The following is a 7,278-nucleotide window of genomic DNA, read 5'->3' as shown; positions in this document are numbered from 1 at the left end:
ACAAGTAAGATTCAAAGAAACAGACAGCATGTTTGTTGGTGCTGGGAGGAATCTCCTTATGTCCACCTTTAGGAAGCACTTCACATGCTGCAGGCCTTTGGTAATTAATACGTAACCTTTTCTGTCTGGGGTTCTAATGGAAGAGGCATTGGCCTGCAAGTCTTTTCCAGCCCTTGATGCGAACTGCTCCGTTTCCAAAGCTCAGCTACCTGGGGGAGAGGCCAGAGTTGTGAGGTCCACAGGGTGGCGGCAGCTTCTTACCTTGAAGATTTGGCTGAAAGCAACCACCACCCCATTGCTATCATGAGCAGGAGCTCTTGTCCCTCGTGCATGAGGCTGCGCCACTGGTGTTTCTGGTGGAAGGTGCACAGGGGCCAGCAGCACGAGGTGGCTCTCAGATAGACAGTGACCTGCGGGGAGGACACCACCATGGAGACAACCGGGTGGAGGTCAGCTCACCGGCTCAGGAGACCTTCAGAGAAGCGAGTCCATGGGGATCAGTCCCCTCAGTCCTGAAATCCTGGGGCTTTGTGAGAGGAGAAAACACAGTGCAGGGGGAGGGCTTGGGCTTTGAAACCAGTCGTTTTGGGTACCATTTGATCTCCTCAACCCAGCAATTGGACAGGTCACTTAACATCCCGGCCCCCGTTTTCTCATCTGTAAAATGAGGACAGTGATCTTGTACATGAGCTGATGTAGGGAAAGCTCCTGCTATGGTGCCTCTCCCCTTCCCCCTCTTCCCTCCCTTCCCTCCTTCCCCCCTACCTCCCTCCCTCCCTCCTTCTGGTAATGCAAGGTTGAGTATCACTCCCCACAAATTCTGAAAAATAAAAAATTATGGTAACTGAAATACCAAACACAATAGATGAGCTTGTCTTGTTTGTTTATGAAACGTTTCCAATTCCTTCATCCATGATGGGCAAGTTCACTGTCGCACATACCCTGGATGGAATTGGTTTAGGACTTCCCATTTATTCATATAGTGCCTGCCGTGCGCAAAGCCCAGGATAGACAGTGGGGATACACAAGTGGCTGACGTGGTCCCTAGCCAAGGACAAATGAACACAGAAGCAGGTAACATGGAAGGACTGGGGGAACAACGCTGAGGGCCGCTTGGCCTTGCTCACATGGGGGTGGAGAGGATGGGCTCCTTTCAGGTAAAGCTTCTGGAGAAAGTCTACAGAAAACAAACCTTTCCAATTTCAAGGTATTTCAATGGGATATTAACCAAAGTAATTTAGAAACCATAGTGGTTGATTCAATAGGAATTATTTCAACACTAAGGTCTCTTGATAAACATTTATGGAGTGTCTACTTGCAAAAGAGCACACATGTGGAGAAGCATAAAAATGAATAAGAATGACTCCTTTCTCAATGACTTCTAATAAACAAGTAACACACTGACAGTAATCAAAGGAGCTGGTCAGCAGTTCGCCAAGCGGATGACAAGAACACGAGGCTTTTCATGCACAAAGCTCCTGGCTTCTCGGCTCTGACACCACCCGCAGGGCCCACCCTTCCTGGCAGGTCAGCCTCCCAGCCTGGCCCTCCCGGAGGCACTCAGGGAGCAGGGGGTTCGTCAGGAGGCAGCCATGGCATTCTCCTTGGAAGGACTTTTACTGGGGCTTCTCAGAGAATCGAGGGGCCGTCAGAGAATTCCCCCGGGCAGCGGGGCCTGGTGAGCAGTTTGGGGAGAACTTTGAATATTCTGAAGGAGATCCAAGACCCACAGGAGTCTCCTCAGGTTGTCCAACTTTCTACCACATGTTGCAAGGTGATCTCTCTTCTCGAGCCTCCGCTGAGGGTGCCTGAGAGATGAGCTCCAGAGGGGAAAAGGGAAATGAAGAGATTCAGTATTTTTTAAAACATATTTTTATTGATTTCAGAGAGGAAGGGAGAGGGAGAGAGAGATAGAAACATCAGTGATGAGAGTCATCGATTGATTGGCTGCCTCCTGCACACCCCACACTGGGGATTGAGCCCAAAACCCGGGCATGTGCTCTTGACTGGAACCGAACCTGGGACCCTTCAGTCCGCAGCCGATGCTCTATCCACTGAGCCAAACCACCTAGGGTGGGATTCAGTCTTTAGAGAGCATCTCCTGGGAGGCAGGCACCATTCCATTAACACTCACAGGGACAAGGGTTATGATGATGGCGATGGGTGTGGTCTCTCTTACCACTGGGGAAGCTGGGGCTTTGAGAAAGTGCTCCCCAAGACCCAGAGAGTGAGGGGCAGCCCAGGAGGCGAGCCCGATCCCGCTGCACACTCTGCACTCTGCACAGGCCTGTGTCTCCTAAGCTGGCCCTTCCTGCTCCTCAGGGTATGTGCTTGGTGGCTGCAGATCCGGGGACCCAGAAACAAGCTGGCAGATGATGTATAAATTTCAGTTGAAGACTTTTTAAATCAGGTTTTGATTCTCTTTTTATTCGGACACATACTATACCAACCACAAATATATTATGGATTAGAATGCAACATGTACATGGGTGTTAAAAAATAAAACATGATCTTCAAAGACGTATTAAGTTGGCCCTTTCCTGCACCCAAGACACCGTCTGGTCGCTTTTCTGGGGCCTCCTGGGCCGTCAGCCCATCTGCCTAACATCACAGGACACACATCATCAGGGATCAAACAGGGAATGTGACTGAACCAAGTGCCGAATGACATGTTCAGCATTAGAAATGCAGAGAGCAGGAGACGTGGCAGGTCGGCAAACCACAAGGCATCTCTAGGAGGAGCGGGTTGAATGGGCAGAGAGGAGGGTGGACATTCTGAGTTGGAGGCACAGTCCTGCGTGCAGGAGGGACAGTAAAGACACAGGCTGGACTTGGGAAGGACTGTTGGGACTGGGGAGAGATCAACAGCTAATGGTAAGATCGGAAAGCTGGGCATGGAGCCTGGATGAGGGAGGTGGTGGGAAATATGACGGGCCACAGGCATAGCATTCTGAGGTATGGGGGGTTAGGACTTTAATGTGAGTGGGGAAGGGTGGCTATAACTGTAGTTCTGCTGGTTACACCCACCGGTGTGTGAAGATCTGACAGCCTGGGGGAGGAGAGAGGGCAGAGAGAAGTGCACTGGGGTTATTTCCCAGCTTCTGTTCCCTCTGCCTGGCATGGTCGCCCTCCCCTTTTTGTGGGCAGTGGTGCACGGGAGGCCGCAGTGGCACGTCCTCAGGCCATACTCCCTCTGAGCCCACGCAGCTTCAGTCGAGAGACTTTTCTGAAAATTTGTACCGTGCACACCAAATTGGAGAACACCAGCAGCTTTTAAAAAAGAACAGGGAGAAAAGGAAAAAGAAAAGGAGATGTGTGCTCTGGTTTCCTTGGAGATAGAGCTCCAGTGTATTACATCTAAGATGAATTTACTGACAGACGCTAGAGCCACCTGTTGCAGGGTGCGGATAAAGAAAAGGGGGCAGGGCCACAGAAAGACCCCGATCTCTGATAGCGAAAGTGGGGAAAGAGAGTGGGAGGGGGAAAGGGAGAGAGGATGGAGGTGGGGGGAAGGGGGTGAGAGGCCCAGCAGAGAGCAGAGAGAGATAAAGGGCAGATAAAAAAGGAAACCAAATTTTTGTCATCTCTTTATTCTTTTTCTTTTTCTAATCCTCACATGAGGATATTTTTAAAAATTGATTTTTAGAGAGAGAGGAAGGGAATGAGAAAGAAAAAGACTGATGTGAGAAAGAAACATTATCTGGTTTATGGGTTGCCTTCCTTAAGTGCGCCTCCTGTCCCCCCACATCGCCGGTACCGCAGCCTTTTGGTGCATGGGATGATGCTCCAATCAACTGAGCCACCGGGCCTGCTTTGCCTTCATCTGTATGTAACTGTTCCGGTATCTCAATAACGCCTCTCAGCACTGAGCTAGGATTGTTGTGCAGGTATTTAGGATCTGTTATCTTCTGACCAGAAGGTGCTAAATGGGTCCCTTCTGCACCTACCAGTATGTGGGCATTCCTTCGTTCAATATGTATTCATGATATATGTATGGGTCAGGCTCTGTGCTAGGCCCCAGATACCATACTCAGTAGCCAAGAGGCTCCCTTTTCCACCCCAAAGGGAAGTACACAGACCATCCTGTTCTGACTAGACTCCTTCAGGGAACTAGTGTTACTGTCTACCTTGCTTACGTTATTGAGAGTATTGAGTAGGAGGGCAGACAGTCTTCATTGAGCAAACTAGAATATTCTTTACTTTTTAAATAGCTCTTTTTCTTTTATTTATTTATCGTTGACAATATTACAGATGTCCCCCAATCCTCCCTCCTTTGCCACCTCCACCCAGCCTCTGCGCCACCCAAGCCTTCACCACACTAATGTCTGTTTCCAAGGGCTATGCATATCTATAATAATAAAAGCCTAAGTGATCATCACAACAGAACGGACGACCGAACAGGTTGTGTGGGGCGACCAGGCCGGCAGGGGGCTTAGTGAGGGGCGACCAAACCACTGAGCAGCAAGCTGTGTGGGGCGACCAGGTCCACAGGGGGGGGCAGTGAGGGGCGACCAGGCTGCGTGGGGGCAGTTGGGGGCAACCAGGCTGGCAGGAGGGGCAGTAAGGGGTGACCAGGCTGGCGGGGGGGGGGGGGCAGTTGGGGGCAACTAGGTCAGCAGGGGGGGACATTTGGGGGTGACCAGGCCAGCAGGGGGCGCAGTTAGGGGCGATCAGGCAGGCAGGCAGGTGAGCAGTTAGGAGCCAGTGGTCCCGGATTGTGAGAGAGATGTCTGACTGCCAGTTTAGGCCTAATCCTGGGGATTGGGCCTAAACCAGCAGTCGGACATCCCCTGAGTGGTCCCGGATTGGAGAGGGTGCAGGCTGGGCTGAGGGGACCCCCCCACCCATGCATGAATTTCATGAACCGGGCCTCTAGTATGCATATAAGTTATTTGGTTAATTTCTTCCCATTCCCCCACTCCCTCCCCTCTGAGGTCTGTCAGTCTATCCTATGCATCCATGCCTCTGGACCTATTTTGTTCGTCAGTTTATTTTATTCATTAAATTACACATATAAGTGAGATCATGTGGTATTTGTCTTTCTCTGTCTGCCTTATTTTGCTTAGCATAATAATCTCCAGGGCCTTTAGGGAATAGTATAAGGACTCCCATCCCCTCCTCCCCCAGCTTCCACAAGGCTAAGCTTAGTTCATCTTCTCTGACATCCCTGCCCACACCATCCAGGTTATTTTGAAGCAAATCCCAGGTAGATATTATTTGTAACTATTAAAATAAATATTTCTAAATGATAAAGACTTAAAAAATATAATCACAATAAACCGCACCTAAAAAAATAAGCAATTATATCCTCAGTTTCATTCAAATATCCAGTCAATGTTCACATTTCTCTAATTGGGTACCATTTTTTTACATTTTGCTTGTTTGTTTTGGGTTCCATAAAAGGTCCTTGCATTGGGATATGTCTCTTGAGTATTTTTCAATCTATAGGTTTCCCTCCCTCCCCAACCCATCAGAAACCGATTGCTTCTCCTTTAGAGTTTCCTACAGGCTGAGTTTTGCTGATGAAATTTTTTATGGCGTCCTTTAACATGTTCTTCTGTTCCTTGTATTTTCAGATCTAGAGGCTTGGTTATGGGTGTGTGTGCACTCGTGTGAGACTGCTTTATAGGTTTTTCGTAATTGGTCTTTTGTCTTTGTAGTGTGAGAAAGTATTGTGGTGGTGTTGTTTCATATAAGCAAATTCATCAATCCCTTCTTACTTCTGGTCTTGAGACATGGAGAACTTTCCTTGCTTGTGGTTTATGGATTTGAGCTGTCTCCTTTGCAATAGACTGACTTCTCCTATACAATGGGGTCAATTTCTGGATTTTCTTTTCTGCCTGTCTACTCTTGGGTCAAAGTTACACTGTTTTCATTACAGACGCTTTATAATGCACTCTAATTTGGGGTGAGGTCAACCTTTCTTCTCCCCATTGTTGCTCATTCTCAGGTTTTTCCTAGTTGCTCTTGCCTGTGTACAAACCATATTTTTAAAATTTTAAGGTGGATTTACAGAATTGCCATGCATAATTATTTGTTTAGATCCTCATTCAAACAAACAAATATATATATAAAAGTTTTTTTGGGGGGTGTTGAACACACGATACAATATACACATGATGTATTATAGAATTGTACATCCGAAACCTATATAATTTTATTAACCAATGTCACTCCAATAAATTCAATTAAAATATTTGTATCAAAACCAATAAAATTTCTATAGGAGGTCTTTGATGAAATTAAGGAATTATTGTCAACTTGTGTGTGTTTGATAATGGTATTCAGGGTTCTTTTTATTTTATTTTTAAATATATTTTATTGATTTTTACAGAGAGGAAGGGAGAGGGATAGAGAGTTAGAAACATTGATGAGATAGAAACATCAATCAGCTGCCTCCTGCACACCCCCTACTGGGGATGTGCCCGCAACCAAGGTACATGCCCTTGACCGGAGTCGAACCTGGGACCCTTCAGTCCGCAGGCCAACGCTCTATCCACTGAGCCAAACCGGTTAGGGCTCAGGGTTCTTTTTAAAGCCCCCATCCTTTAGAGATATATAGAGAAGTGATCACAGGTTAAACCATAATTTATATTTCTTCTGAATAACCCTGGTGGTGGGAGGAGATATAGATGAAACGAAATGGCCATAAATTGATAATTATTGAAGCTGGATGATGGATCCTTGGGACTCAGTTTACTGCTCTATTTACTTGTTTATGTTTAAAATTCTCATATTAAAAGGTTTTATAAAAAGAAAGGGATTTCAAGTTCTAAAGGTTTTTGAAATGTGGAGCAAGACAGGACTTTAAAAAATCAAATTTAGCAAAGACTGGGAGCTTTGCACAAGGAAATTTGCTGTCAGAAGTGGGTATTGCAGGAATCAGAAAGGGGAAAGCAGTGGTTACAGAGTACCGACTTGGTTCAGGGCCAGGTGCATTTGCTAAGCATTTTCTCCATTAAACTTTTACCTGTCACTGAAGTATATTCTTTTCTGGGACTTAAAGGTCCAATAGAGGTGTGCCTAATTCACACACCAGAGGAGTTCCACAAAAGTTGGGTTTAAATTTTATATTTTGTAACTGTTAGCCTAACATGCTGCTCAGAGTTTGTTTTAGGAGGTCCTTGAAATTCTTAAATGTTTCAAAAGGACAAAATAAGTAAGATGGCATAAATGTCACTTTTTTGCTGATTCTTTTATTTTTAAGCAATGTGGGTTTTTTAGAAACAAATAACCATTATAACACCTGAAACAAATATAAAATGTCAACTGTAATTC

This window comes from Plecotus auritus (genome assembly GCF_963455305.1).
Source record: "Plecotus auritus genome assembly, chromosome: 3".
Taxonomy (NCBI): Eukaryota; Metazoa; Chordata; class Mammalia; order Chiroptera; family Vespertilionidae; genus Plecotus; species Plecotus auritus.
The sequence above is the reverse complement of the archived record's forward strand: the minus strand, read 5'-3'. Positions refer to the sequence as shown.